The sequence below is a fragment of the Mus musculus genome, chromosome 1 (genome assembly GCF_000001635.26).
Source record: "Mus musculus strain C57BL/6J chromosome 1, GRCm38.p6 C57BL/6J".
NCBI classification, from domain to species: domain Eukaryota; kingdom Metazoa; phylum Chordata; class Mammalia; order Rodentia; family Muridae; genus Mus; species Mus musculus.
Window position 1 is genome coordinate 138,637,927 of NC_000067.6, and position 13,983 is coordinate 138,651,909.

The 13,983-nt window shown below is 40.2% G+C and overlaps 1 long non-coding RNA gene across 1 annotated transcript in view; it reads right to left on the minus strand.

The window, feature by feature from the left end:
* Positions 1-2,168: 2,168 nt before the first annotated feature.
* Positions 2,169-13,983, minus strand: part of Gm5833 (predicted gene 5833) — a 41,981-nt gene continuing 30,166 nt past the window's right edge. Inside the window, exon 5 of the long non-coding RNA NR_040304.1 lies at positions 2,169-2,654. This is a non-coding gene — a long non-coding RNA (predicted gene 5833). The remainder of the gene's footprint in view (positions 2,655-13,983) is intronic.

Below are 13,983 nucleotides of genomic sequence, written 5' to 3' on the forward strand. Positions count from 1 at the left end.
CAGAAAAGTGTAAAATTTTTCCTTTTCTTTTTTCTATCTCTGTTCTAACACTTTTTCTAACACTTTGGGTTTCCTTGCTTCTCTAAAGCAGGGATCTCCACCATGAACTTGCCTGCCACCATGTGGCTGACCTTCATGTCAGCTTGACTCAAACAACACAGCTTGTCTTCCCTCTCCATACTCCTCCAGGCAGGAGCCAAGACACACAGCTTACCTGTCTGAAGTTTTCTGAGAAACTCTCACAAAATTGTCCTTGAGCTTTGGGGAGTGGGGGGGTAAAAACAACTACCTAACATATGACCCAGCAACACCAAATCTAGGTCAATTTCCAACACCATCAGATAGCCAGCCAAAAGGTTATTTGCTTCCTCTTGTTCATGCAACATTACTGACAGCAGACAACATGTGAGAATAACCTAAGTGCCCATCTGAAGTAGAAACTTCTAGTTTCTTTGGAAAGTTAGTTATGTCAAGTGTTGTTTTGTTGGGGCACAGGTGAAAGGATGTCTTGCTAAAGCAAAACACATGAAAGGCTGTTTTCCTGAATAAGACACAGGTGACAGGATGTTTGGATATAGCAAACATGTGAAAGGTCGCTTGATGAAGGAGTGAGTATAAATAGGACCCCACAGACAGTGGGAGACAAGCACTGAGCATTGGTTTGGTCTGCTTTGCTTTGCTATTATTGGCTAAACACACACATGTATCGGTTCGCCTTACATAGTGTTGTTGATTTCAACCTATGGTAATTGCTACTATTAAGAGAAGCTTGCCCAAGAACTGCCCTCAAGTTTCCTGCAGCAGTTTGCTGCCTCTGAGGTCTCACCTAGGCCTGTGGATGAGCCTGGAGATTTCTTCAGGATTGAACTACAGCTGCTGGATTCTGCCTGGTGTCTTGTCTGCTTGCTGGAAGGACTGGACTGCAGCCTCTGAGTTGTATAAGGTGTTTGCTACAGGACAGAACTGCTCCCAAAGAAGACCCAGCTCAGCCCCAAAGAACGATTGCTGAGCAGGTCCACCTCCCCCATCTGCTGATAACTTTTCTCTTCCACCACCTCTGCTGGGTGGTGGGCTAGAAGAGAGGTTGGACCCTTATTAAAAGTAGGTTACAAACAATTTATGTCTACACTCATCTACAAAGAAATGAAGAAAACATGGTGTATGCACTGGGCAGGGTATTATCTTCCTTAAAAGGAAAGGAGTTCTGACCTTTGAAACAATGTGGATAAAGCTGGAGGACACTATGTTAATGGGCATACACCAGAGATTTATGCCATTTAGCTTGTGGAATTTAGGTAAAGTCACAAATGAAAAAAAAATTCAAGGTATATTATAAGAGACTGAAGAGAAAGATGTTGGTCAAAGGTTACAAAGTTTCATTAGAGAAATAAATTCTGCAGATCTATTATACAGCATGTTAACTATCATTAATAACAATGCATTATATATTGAAAAATGCTAAAAATACAACTATGCAAAGTGGTAATATGCTCATTGTTCTGGTTGACCATTCCGCAATAAAGACATGTATAAAAATACCATGTTTATGTCATTACACTCATAATTATTGTTTATGAACTTTAAAGCACTTGGTTGTTTAGATCTAATTACTTGATAGGCTGAACTAAGAGATGAAGTTCTCACTTTCTTGTTATAGATTTCTGAAGGTTTCTACTTAGAATTACTAAGATGCTAAACACATGATCCACTGAAAAAGTCAAGGCCCTTCTGCTATGCTGGCTGTAGCCAATCTTCTTGGAGCTCCTCTGGGAACTGATGTTCTAAACCATCTGAGACTTTAGATACTTGAATTTGTTTTATCCTGATTTAAATCTGTTTATCCAATAAACAGTTATTAAATACTCACTGCATGTTACAAAGTTTCAGACACACACACACACACACACACACACACACACACACACAGATGAAAAGTATGTTTTATATTTCCCTACACAGATACACTTTGTACAAAGTGGACTGGTTTTCTCTGATATCTACCTTCTTTGTAACATGCTTACAAATGCTCTTTCCCAAATAGACATGAACACGGACACTTTAACATTTTCTACTTCTAAAGTTTTGCAGATTTAGCAACAATTCAAGAAAACTTCCTGTGTGTAGTACACCATTTGAAGCTGCCAGCTCAATGGCTTTAGACAGAGTATCAAGTTTTAGTAATTCTTTTTATTGAGCTATTTACATCCCAATCACAGCTTTTCAACCCGCTCCTCCCAATCCCTTCTCTCACCTCACTTGCTGGCCATCCACCCCTCCTCTGCTTCTCCTGAGAAAAGGGGAGGCATCTCCTGGACATCAACCGGACTTGGCCTATCAAGTTGCAGTCAGACTAGGTACATATTCTTCTATTAAGGCTAGACAAGTGAGAGGGAAGGGATCCAAAAGCAGGCAATGTAGTCAGAGACAGCCCCTGCTTCCGCGTTAGGAGTCCCACATGAAGACCCAGCTGCACACGTCCTACATGTGTTCAGAGGGCCTAGGTCTGTCCCGGGCATGCTCTCTGATGGGTAGTTCAGTCTCTATGAGCCCCTGTTAGCCCAGGTTAGTTGATTTTGTAGATTTTCTTGTGATGTCCTTGATTCCTCTGGCTCCTTCAATCCATCCTCTGATGACAGTTGTGTTAGGCTCCTGTCCTATATAGCAGAATAGCATTAATATTTTCAGGGGTGGGTTCCCTCTCATGGCATAGGTCTCAAATTGAGCAAGGCATTGGTTAGCCCTTCCCTCAAATTCTGCTCCGTCTTTTACCCCTACACATCTTGCAGAGAGGACAAATTGTGGCTTTAAGGTCTTATGGCTGGGTAGGAGACTTTAGAGAACATTAACAACCAAGAAACAAAACAAAAACTTCATCCACCAGCTCTGGTCATCATGTAATTAGATCTAAACAACTTAGTATTTGAATTTTAAATTCAGAAGTAATATATACTGTGTATATACTGAAATAAGTGTGGTGTATAATACATCCATACATTGTGGAGAACAGATCAGACTAGTTAGTGTTTCTATCACACTGCAAACCTATTTTAGCAAATTTGAATGGGGGAAGGAAGGCTCACCAACAGAACCACTCTCCTTCAAGACAGTTCGACAGTTCATATTTTAGACAAGCCCATTAACCAAGAAACAAGGAAGTCCACCTTAAATTTCAGAATCAGCTTTCACACCCTAAGTAAACCCAGGCGGGAAAGGCCTGGCAGGAATTTCCTCTTGTTTTCTTTCTTTCAGTGAGTCAACGAGCACCTCTGCAAACTAACAAAAAGCAAATACAAGAAAAGTCTAAGGTAATTATTGAGAAAATCATTTCATATGTTACCCCACAGCCAGAGATAATATAGTACAGTCAGTGCATGCCAAAGGCAGGCTGAATCATTTGGGGCCTTTAAATACGTCAAAGTTCCTAGCTAGAAGTTCTGCATCACCCTTGGTATTTTGTGATTTGTTTTTCAATGAGACAGATTTGGAGTTAGAGGAAAACAAAAATATTCTCTTTTGACTTTTTTATCACTATTTTTAAGCTAGACATTGGCTTCTCAAAAATAAATAAATAAAAATGGCAAGAAAAGGAAGGAGAGGGACGGGGAGCAGACAAGAGAAGCAGACGGAATGGCAGAGGTGGGAACTCCAGATCACAGTCAGGGAGAAAGCCGAACTTGATTTACAGCTGTACAAGACGCCAATCCATGAGGCACACATGACTGTCTTGTGTGCCTCCCAAAGAAGTGAAATGCCTAGAACAGAAAGCATTCCGAGAGCTCATTGTCTTCAGAGTCCTTACATTCATTTCAGTAAGAACACTTTAAATAGTAAGGTTTGCACTATACAATTGAGGAAGAAACAGTTAAATGAAGTTCTTAAAACTTATAAGGGTCATGCTAACGTAATTATTAACCTTTAACGGTCGCTTAAAAAGAAAAATTATCTTTTTCTAGGAAACTGGCTGTTCTTATATACCTTTAATAAAACTTGAAGCCGAAGTCATAATTTCCGAGTCTAGAAGCCACCTGTGCTTTAAGTCCTGCTTTTTGTGTCCTTGTAAACTCTGTATTTGACTGACACCTTGAAACCCAGGCAGGATTTTCTTTTGATATTTTCTAGAGTTGCAGTTAGTCAAAATGGTTCAAGGTGCAAATGCTAGTTTAGTTCTTAGCAAAAATGGCTATGATATATTTTGCTTTTAACTAACGTAGGTCTCTTTGCTCTAAGTTCATCCATCCAAATGACAGCATAATGGGGCCAGGGAAGGGGATGGTGGTCCCACTTGCTCCCCTGTGGCAGGAAGCAATACAGTTCATTAACTAGGAAGACAACACATCTTCAAGAATGTTCCACCAGTCAGTTAGCTGGCGTTAACCATTGTCACTGAGCCATGGATTATAACCAGGTCAGAGAAATAGTTTACAACTCATCGGAGAGTAATGTGAGCAGCATGCTTCAGCATGGCAGAGCATAAATAGAGTAAGTGCACGTTTATTGCCAAAATGGCATTCTGCATCACAGATTAGATAAGCTGGCAAACTTCAAACAAAGCAACTGAGATCTATTCCTCAAAGTATTTCTAGATTCATAACCAATAAATTCTGGAGCCATAAATCAAGTTTCAGTTACACATGAGAACATTAAGGTGTTTATGGTGTAATGTTCAGAACATATTCTTCCATAGCCATAAATGTCATATACTCTATGCTAGCCCAAATTTTTCTCTCATTTACAATAAAATAGGCAGGATAATTAAGTGGATTATCTATAGTCCTACATATAGCAGTTATAAAATTACTAAACTATGGGAAACTATAACACAAGTAGCATTGGGCAGAGAAGTGTAAAACAAAGGCTTTTGAAGATATGGTAGAGTTGGTTGGCTATGCAGGCACCTGGGAAAGTGTGTCTTCCCAAGACAACTAACTACTGGTAAGGGATGAAGGCAAGAGATCAGGAGTTGGATGCCCATGACTGATGAATAAGAGGCCACAGTAAGAACAATGGATAAGACTAGGAGGAGAAGGAGAAGAAAGAGGAAGGGGAGAAGGAAGAGGAGGAGAAGAAGGAGGAGGGAAAAAAAGAGGTCACAGGAAACAATAATGGTAGATCAGTAAGGCCCTTGGAAAACCTCTGGCTTTCCTCTGAGTCATCTGTGAAGTCTAGGCATTGCTCTACGTAGAGACATGATGAGATTTTTCCTAAAGCTCGAGACGCTCTTGCAAGCTGTTGAGTTTAATTAACTCTTCTGCGAGACGGACAAGGTATTAAGCAGTAAGATCCACTGGGAAGTGATTGCTGTAACTTAGGCATGACTACAATAGTTAGGATATGGTGGGGGCAGTGCAGCCACTGAGTGAGATTCATTTTGTGTATGATAAAGCGCTTTGAAAACAGAACCAATAACATTTCTGATGAATTGAATTCAATAGCTGAGGAAAAAAAAGTTATCAATATGGTATCAGTCTCTTTAAATCATTTTATAATTTTATATTCTCAATATTGTCCTACCAGTGTATAAGCACTTATCCACTGGAATTGCACATCTGGGAAAGAAACCAATGCCATGACTCACTCCTTCCCAATGTGAGAAGCACACACAAAGGCTCATTTTCCTTGCAACTACAACGTAGGTATGTGACCTACTTTCTGATCAGACTCACCTACTCAAGTCTCACCAACTGGTGCTCAGCTAAGGAGATCTGCCAGGCTACTGTGAGCATCAGTGGAGCAGGTATGTGAGAGAGAGTGGGCCTGACCATTCCCTAGTGTGGTCAGATGTGGTTGGTTCCTGGCACAGAAATGGAATCAGCTGGTGGGCAGAAGTCCTTTGCTCTACTGCTTAGGAGACAGCATCAAGGGTTTTTAATCAGACCTGTTCTGCAACACGCCTTTGAATATGTCTCTTAGGAACAGGATTGAGCGCCGCCCCCCCCCCAGCCCCCAAACACTAAGTCTTCCCAGGACTAAATTCTTATCGTTAACTTTCCAGTATTATTACCAACCTCCTTTCTGCTTATGAAAGTCAAACTTATCTTCCATGGCTTGCATATATTATACTTGATGGATGCAAGCAACTAGAAATAGTATTTGCATCTTGCTTAATTCTTTTGGTGTTGCTGTAACAAATGCCACATACTGGGTGATTCATCAGGAACAAACATTTATCTCTTACAGTTCTGGAGACCGAGAAACCATAGATCAAAGTACCTGTAAGTTGGCCTCGAGTTCAAGGTCTGGTGTGTACTCCAGGGATGAAGAACAATGTAGAGAAGACAGGGAACCTACTCAAAACCCCTTTAATAGTTGTATTAATCATTCATGAACAGAGCCTTTATCATCGAGGCACCCTCAAAAACTCCAAATTGCTGGACTAGATTTTTTTTGCTTGCTTGCTTTTTTTGAGGCAGGATCTCACTATGTAACCCTGGCTGGTCTGTAACTCACTATGTAGATCAGGCTGACCTCAGATTCACAGAGATCCACCTGCCTCTGCCTCTAGAGTGCTGGGATTAAAGGCGTGCGCCACCACACCCAGTTTACATCTCTGATGTTGGAGGACAAGTTGAGAACACAGCAGAATACTTTTATTCTTTGTTTTGTCTGGTGGGAATGGTGACAACCTTGTCTTGCCATCAGTTTCACACACATGCACAAGCACCCACACACACAAGCACTGTACCATCAACAATTAAAACTAGAACTTTTGGAGAATCGAGACTGATTTCCACTGGAGCTCAGGCTGCTGTCACAAAAGACTGGCTGACAAACAAGGAATTTCTTCTCCCAATTGTGAAGCCTGGAGGTTTTTTGAGATCACGTTACTAGCAGTTCTGAGGGAGGCATTTTTTTTTCAAATTGTAAAGTAGAGATTTTCTCAGTCTTCAGAGGGATGAATGTATTCTGTATGGGCACTACTCCCATTTATGAACGCTCTACCCTCATGAGCTAATTGTTTCCAAAAGATTATACCGCCAAACAAAACCACAAAATGGCTTTTATATTTGGACGCATAATCATCACCAAGTTTTATCTATAAGTTAACTCCAGAGGGGGAAGATGCAAGCATATTTTAACTATAATTTGTTATTTCAAATCAAGTTAGTGTTGTGAAACTGTCCTACATACCTCACAGACCTGGATTATCCAGAAGCTCGCATGCTTTTGTACTGTCATTTATTATTTCTTTCATTATTGTTGCATGTGCACTTGCCCACAGGCCGTGGGCATGTCAGAGTAGAGCTTCCAGAAGTCACTTCCTCCACACTGGCTTCTGGGGATTAGCTCAGTCTTGGCAGCAAGGGCTTTTCCTACTGAGCCACTGGACTGGCGCCAATAAGTCCTAAAGATCATTTCAAGTATGGTCAGTTCACAGACTCTGTACTTTTCCTAGGAACCTGGCCTCCTTGGCCAAGCACAGGACTGACAGTGGACTAAGCCCACCTCTCCCTCACTCTCCATTTTCCTTTGTATTTCATACAGCCACTGATGCCTGCATTCCTTGCCCCTCCACTCTTTTGATTAATACTCAAGAGTGTATACTAAAACATTTCCTAAGAAAGGCAACTGAAAATTTGTGGGGTGTTGTTGTTGTTTGTTTGTTTTTCTGAAAGGAAAGACACTCATCTGTTTTGCCCATTGCTTGATTTTAATTCTAGAGAAAGAATATAAATTACAACTAATCTTTTTTATTTTAAAGTCATTATTCAATTTTTTTAGCATCTATTTTCTGATATCCTGCCATTCTCATTCTTAGGAACATGATTCCTTGGTGGATTTTTTTCCCCAATTTTTTATTAGATATTTTCTTCATTTACATTTCAAATGCTATCCCCAAAGTCCCCCATACCTGCCCCTCCCCACTCCTCTACCCACCCACTCCCACTTCTTGACCCTGGTGTTCCACTGTAATGGGGCATATAAAGTTTGCAATACCAAGGGGTCTCTCTTCCCAATATTGGCCGACTAGGCCATCTTCTGATACATATGCAGCTAGAGACACGAGCTCCGGGGGGTACTGGTTAGTTCATATTGTTGTTCCACCTATAGGGTTGCAGACCCCTTCAGCTCCTGGAGTACTTTCTCTAGCTCCTCCATTGGGGGCCCTGTGTTCCATCCAATAGCTGACTGAGAGCATACATCCACTTCTGTGTTTGCCAGGCACTGGCATAGCCTCACAAGAGACAGCTATATCAGGGTCCTTTCAGCAAAATCTTGCTGGCATACGCAATACTGTCTGCATTTGGTGGCTGATTATGGGATGGATCCCTGGGTGTGGCAGTCTCTGGATGGTCCATCCTTTCTTCTCAGCTCCAAACTTTGTCTCTGTAACTCCTTCCATGGGTGTTTTGTTCCCAATTCTAAGAAGGGGCAAAGTGTCCACACTTTGGTCTTCGTTCTTCTTGAGTGTTCATGTGTTTTGCAAATTGTATTTTGGGTATCCTAAGTTTCTGGGCAAATATCCAGTTATCAGTGAGTACATATCATGTGAGTTCTTTTGTGATTGGGTTACCTCACTCAGGATGATACCCTCCAGATCCATCCATTTGCCTAGGAATGTCATAAATTCATTCTTTTTAATAGCTGAGTAGTACTCCATTGTGTAAATGTACCACACTTTCTGTATCCATTCCTCTGTTGAGGGGCATCTGGGTTCTTTCCAGCTTCTGGCTATTATAAATAAGGCTGCTATGAACATAGTGGAGCATGTGTCCTTCTTACCAGTTGGGGCATCTTCTGGATATATGCCCAGGAGAGGTATTGCTGGATCCTCCGGTAGTACTATGTCCAATTTTCTGAGGAACCACCAGGCTGATTTCCAGAGTGGTTGTACAAGCTTGCAATCCCACCAACAACGGAGGAGTGTTTCTCTTTCTCCACAACGTAACCAGCATCTGCTATCACCTGAATTTTTGATCTTAGCCATTCTGACTGCTGTGAGGTGGAATCTCAGGGTTGTTTTGATTTGCATTTCCCTGATGATTAAGGATGTTGAACATTTTTTCAGGTGCTTCTCAGCCATTTGGTATTCCTCAGTTGAGAATTCTTTGTTTAGCTCTGTACCCCATTTTAATGGGGTTATTTGATTTTCTAAAGTACACCTTCTTGAGTTCTTTAAATATATTGGATATTAGTCCCCTATCTGATTTAGGATTGGTAAAAATCCTTTCCCAATCTGCTGGTGGCCTTTTTGTCTTATTGACAATGTCTTTTGCCTTACAGAAGCTTTGCAATTTTATGAGGTCCCATTTGTCAATTCTCAATTTTACAGCACAAGCCATTGCTGTTCTATTCAGGAATTTTTCCCCTGTGCCCATATCTTCAAGGATTTTCTCCACTTTCTCCTCTATAAGTTTCAGTGTCTGTGGTTTTATGTGGAGTTTCTTGATCCATTGAGACTTGACCTTAGTATAAGGAGATAAGAATGGACCAATTCGCATTCTTCTACATGATAACTGCCAATTGTGCCAGCACCATTTGTTGAAAATGCTGTCTTTTTTCCACTGGATGGTTTTAGCTGCCTTGTCAAAGATCAAGTGACCATATGTGTGTGGGTTCATTTCTGGGTCTTCAATTCTATCCCATTGGTCTACCTGTCTGTCACTATACCAGTACCATGCAGTTAATATCACAATTACTCTTTAGTACAGCTTTTTATCAATTTATCATTGTAAAAATGTAGTATATTTTTTTTTATCATTGAGAAGAGTTTTTGCTATCCTAGGTTTTTGTTATTCCAGATGAATTTGCAAATTGCCCTTTCTAATTCGTTGAAGACTTGAGTTGTCATTTTGATGGGGATTGCATTGAATCTGTAGATTGCTTTCGGCAAGATAGCTATTTTTACTATATTAATCCTGCTGTTCCATGAGCATGGGAGATCTTTCCATCTTCTGAGATCTTCTTTAATTTCTTTCTTCAGAGACATGAAGTTCTTATCATCCAGATCTTTCACTTTCTTAGTTAGAGTCACACCAAGGTATTTTATATTATTTGTGACTATTATGAAGGGTGTTCTTCCCCTAATTTCTTTCTCAGCCTGTTTATTCTTTGTGTAGAAAAAGGTAATTGACTTGTTTGAGTTAATTTTATATCCAGCTACTTCACTGAAGCTGTTTATCAGGTTTAGGAGTTCCCTGGTGGAATTTTTAGGGTCTTTTTTATCACTATCAGATCATCTGCAAATAGTGATAATTTGACTTCTTGCTTTCCAATTTGTATCACCCTGACCTCCTTTTGTTGTCGAATTGCTCTGGCTAGGACTTCAAGTACTGTATTGAATTGGTAGGGAGAAAGTGGGCAGCCTTGTCTAGTCCCTGATTTTAGTGGGATTCCTTCCAGTTTCTCTCCATTTACTTTGATGTTGGCTCCTGGTTTGCTGTACATTGCTTTTGTCATGGCTAGGTATGGGCCTTGAATTCCTGATTTTTCCAAGACTTTTATCATGAATGGTTGTTGGATTTTGTCAAATACTTTCTCAGCATCTAACAAGATGATCATGTGATTTTTCTCTTTGAGTTTGTTTATATAGTGGATTATGTTGATGGATTTCCATATATTAGCCATCCCTGCATCCCTGGAATGAAGCCTACTTGGTCATGATGGATGATCGTTTTGATGTGTTCTTGGATCCGGTTAGCGAGAATTTTATTGAGGATTTTTGTGTCGATATTCATAAGGGAAATTGGTCTGAAGTTCTCTATCTCTGTGGGGTCTTTCTGTAGTTTAGGTATCAGAGTAATTGTGGCTTCATAGAATGAATTGGGTAGAGTACCTTCTGTTTCTGTTTTTTGGAATAGTTTGAGAAGAACTGGAATTAGATCTTCTTTGAAGGTCTGATAAGAACTCTGCACTAAATCCATCTGGCCCTGGGCTTTTTTTGGTTGGGAGACTATTAATGACTGCTTCTATTTCTTTAGGGGATATAGGACTGTTTAGGTCATTAACTTGATCCTGATTTAACTTTGGTTCCTTGTATCTGTATAGAAATTTGTCCACTTCATCCAGGTTTTCCAGTTTTGTTGAATATAGCCTTTTGTAGAAGGATCTGATGGTGTTTTGGATTTCCTCAGGATCTGTTGTTATGTCTCCATTTTCATTTCTGGTTTTGTTAATTAGGATGCTGTCCCTGTGCCCTCTAGTGAGTCTGGCTAAGGGTTTATCTATCTTGTTGATTTTCTCAAAGAACCAGCTCCTCATTTGGTTGATTCTTTGAATAGTTCTTTTTGTTTCCACTTGGTTGATTTCACCCCTGAGTTTGATTATTTCCTGATGTCTACTCCTCTGGGTGAATTTGCTTCCTTTTGTTCTAGAACTTTTAGGTGTGTTGTCAAGCTGCTAGTGTATGCTCTCTCTAGTTTCTTTTTGGAGGCACTCAGAGCTATGAGTTTTCCTCTTAGGAATGCTTTCATTGTGTCCCATATGTTTGGGTATGTTGTGGCTTCATTTTCTTTTTTTTCCATTTTTTATTAGGTATTTAGCTCATTTACATTTCCAGTGCTATACCAAAAGTCCCCCATACCCACCCCCCCCCAATCCCCGACCCACCCACTCCCCCTTTTTGGCCCTGGCATTCCCCTGTACTGGGGCATATAAAGTTTGCAAGTCCAATGGGCCTCTCTTTGCAGTGATGGCCAACTAGGCCATCTTTTGATACATATGCAGCTAGAGACAAGAGTTCCAGGGTACTGCTTAGTTCATATTGTTGTTCCACCTATAGGGTTGCAGTTCCCTTTAGTTCCTTGGGTGCTTTCTCTAGTTCCTCCATTGGGGGCCCTGTGGTCCATTCAATAGCTGACTGTGAGCATCCACTTCTGTGTTTGCTAGGCCCTAGCATAGTCTCACAAGAGACAGCTATATCTGGGTCCTTTCAGCAAAATCTTGCTAGTGTATGCAATGGTGTCAGCGTTTGGAAGCTAATCATGGGATGTATCTCTGGATATGGCAATCACTAGATGGTCCATCCTTTCATCACACTTCCAAATTTTGTCTCTGTAACTCCTTCCATGGGTGTTTTGTTTCCTATTCTAAGAAGGGACAAAGTGTCCACACTTTGATCTTCGTTCTTTTGAGTTTAATGTGTTTAGCAAATTGTGTCTTATATCTTGGGTATCCTAAGTTTGTGGCTTCATTTTCATTAAACTCTAAAAAGTCTTTAATTTCTTTCTTTATTTCTTCCTTGACCAAGGTATCATTGAGGAGAGTTTCAGTTTCCACGTGAATGTTGGATTTCTATTATTTATGTTGTTATTGAAGATCAGCCTTAGTCCATGGTAACTTGATAAGATGTATGGGACAATTTCAATATTTTTGTATCTGTTGAGGCCTGTTTTGTGACCAATTATACGGTCAGTTTTGGACAAGGTACCATGATGTGCTGAGAAGAAGGTATATCCTTTTGTTTTAGGATAAAATGTTCTGTAGATGTTTGTTAAATCCATTTGTTTCATATGAACTAAGCAGTACCCCGGAGCTCTTGTCTCTAGCTGCATATATATCAAAAGATGGCCTAGTCGGCCATCACTGCAAAGAGAGGCCCATTGGACTTGCAAACTTTATATGCCCCAGTACAGGGGAATGCCAGGGCCAAAAAGGGGGAGTGGGTGGGTAGGGGATTAGGGGTGGGTGGGTATGGGGGACTTTTGGGATAGCATTGAAAATGTAAACGAGGAAAATACCTAATTAAAAAAAAATCCATTTGTTTCATAACTTCTGTTAGTTTCACTGTTTCTCTGTTTCATTTCTGTTTCCAGGATCTGCCCATTAATGAGAATGTGGTGTTGAAGTCTCCCATTATTATTGTGTGGGGTGCAATGTGTGCTTTGAGCTTTACTAAAGTTTCTTTAATGAATGTGGCTGCCCTTGCGTTTGGAGCATAGATATTCAGAATTGAGAGTTCCTCTTGGAAGATTTTACCTTTGATGAGTATAAAGTGCCCCTCCTTGTCTTTTTTGCTAACTTTGGGTTGGAAGTCAATTTTATTCGATATTAGAATGGCTACTCCAGCTTGTTTTTTCAAACTGTTTGCTTGGAAAATTGTTTTCCAGCCTTTCACTCTGATGTAATGTCTGTCTTTTTCCCTGAAATGGGTTTCCTGTAAGCAGCAAAATGTTGGGTCCTGTTTGTGTAGCCAGTCTGTTAGTCTATTTCTTTTTAATTGGGGAATTGAGTCCATTGATATTAAGAGATATTAAGGAAAAGTAATTGTTGCTTCCTGTTATTTTTGTTGTTAGAGTTGGCATTCTGTTCTTGTGGCTGTCTTCTTTTAGGTTTGTTGAAGGGTTACTTTCTTGCTTTTTCTAGGGTGTAGTTTCCCTCCTGGTATTGCTTTGTTTCTGCTATTATCCTTTGAAGTGCTAGATTCATGGAAAGATATTGTGTGAATTTGGTTTTGTCATGGAGTACTTTGGATTCTTCATCTATGATAATTGAGAGTTTGGCTGGGTATAGTAGCCTGGGCTGGCATTTGTGTTCTCTTAGTGTCTGTATAACATCTGTCAGGATCTTCTGGGTTTCATAGTCTCTGGTGACAAGTCTGGAGTAATTCTAATAGGCCTGCCTTTATATGTTACTTGACCTTTTCCCCTTACTGCTTTTAATATTTTGTCTTTATTTAGTGCATTTGTTGTTCTGATTATTATGTGTCGGGAGGAATTTCTTTTCTGGTCCAGTCTATTTGGAGTTCTGTAGGCTTCTTGTATGTTCATGGGCATCTCTTTCTTTAGGTTTGACAAGTTTTCTTCTATAATTTTGTTGAAGATATTTGCTGGCCCTTTAATTTGAAAATCTTCATTCTCATCAACTCCTATTATCCGTAGGTTTGGTCTTCTCATTCTGTCTGGATTTCCTGGATGTTTTGAGTTAGGATCTTTTTGCATTTTCTTTGATTGTTGTGTCCATGTTCCTTATGGAATCTTCTGCACCTGAGATTCTTTCTTCCATCTCTTGTATTTTGTTGCTAATGCTCGTATCTATGGTTCCAGA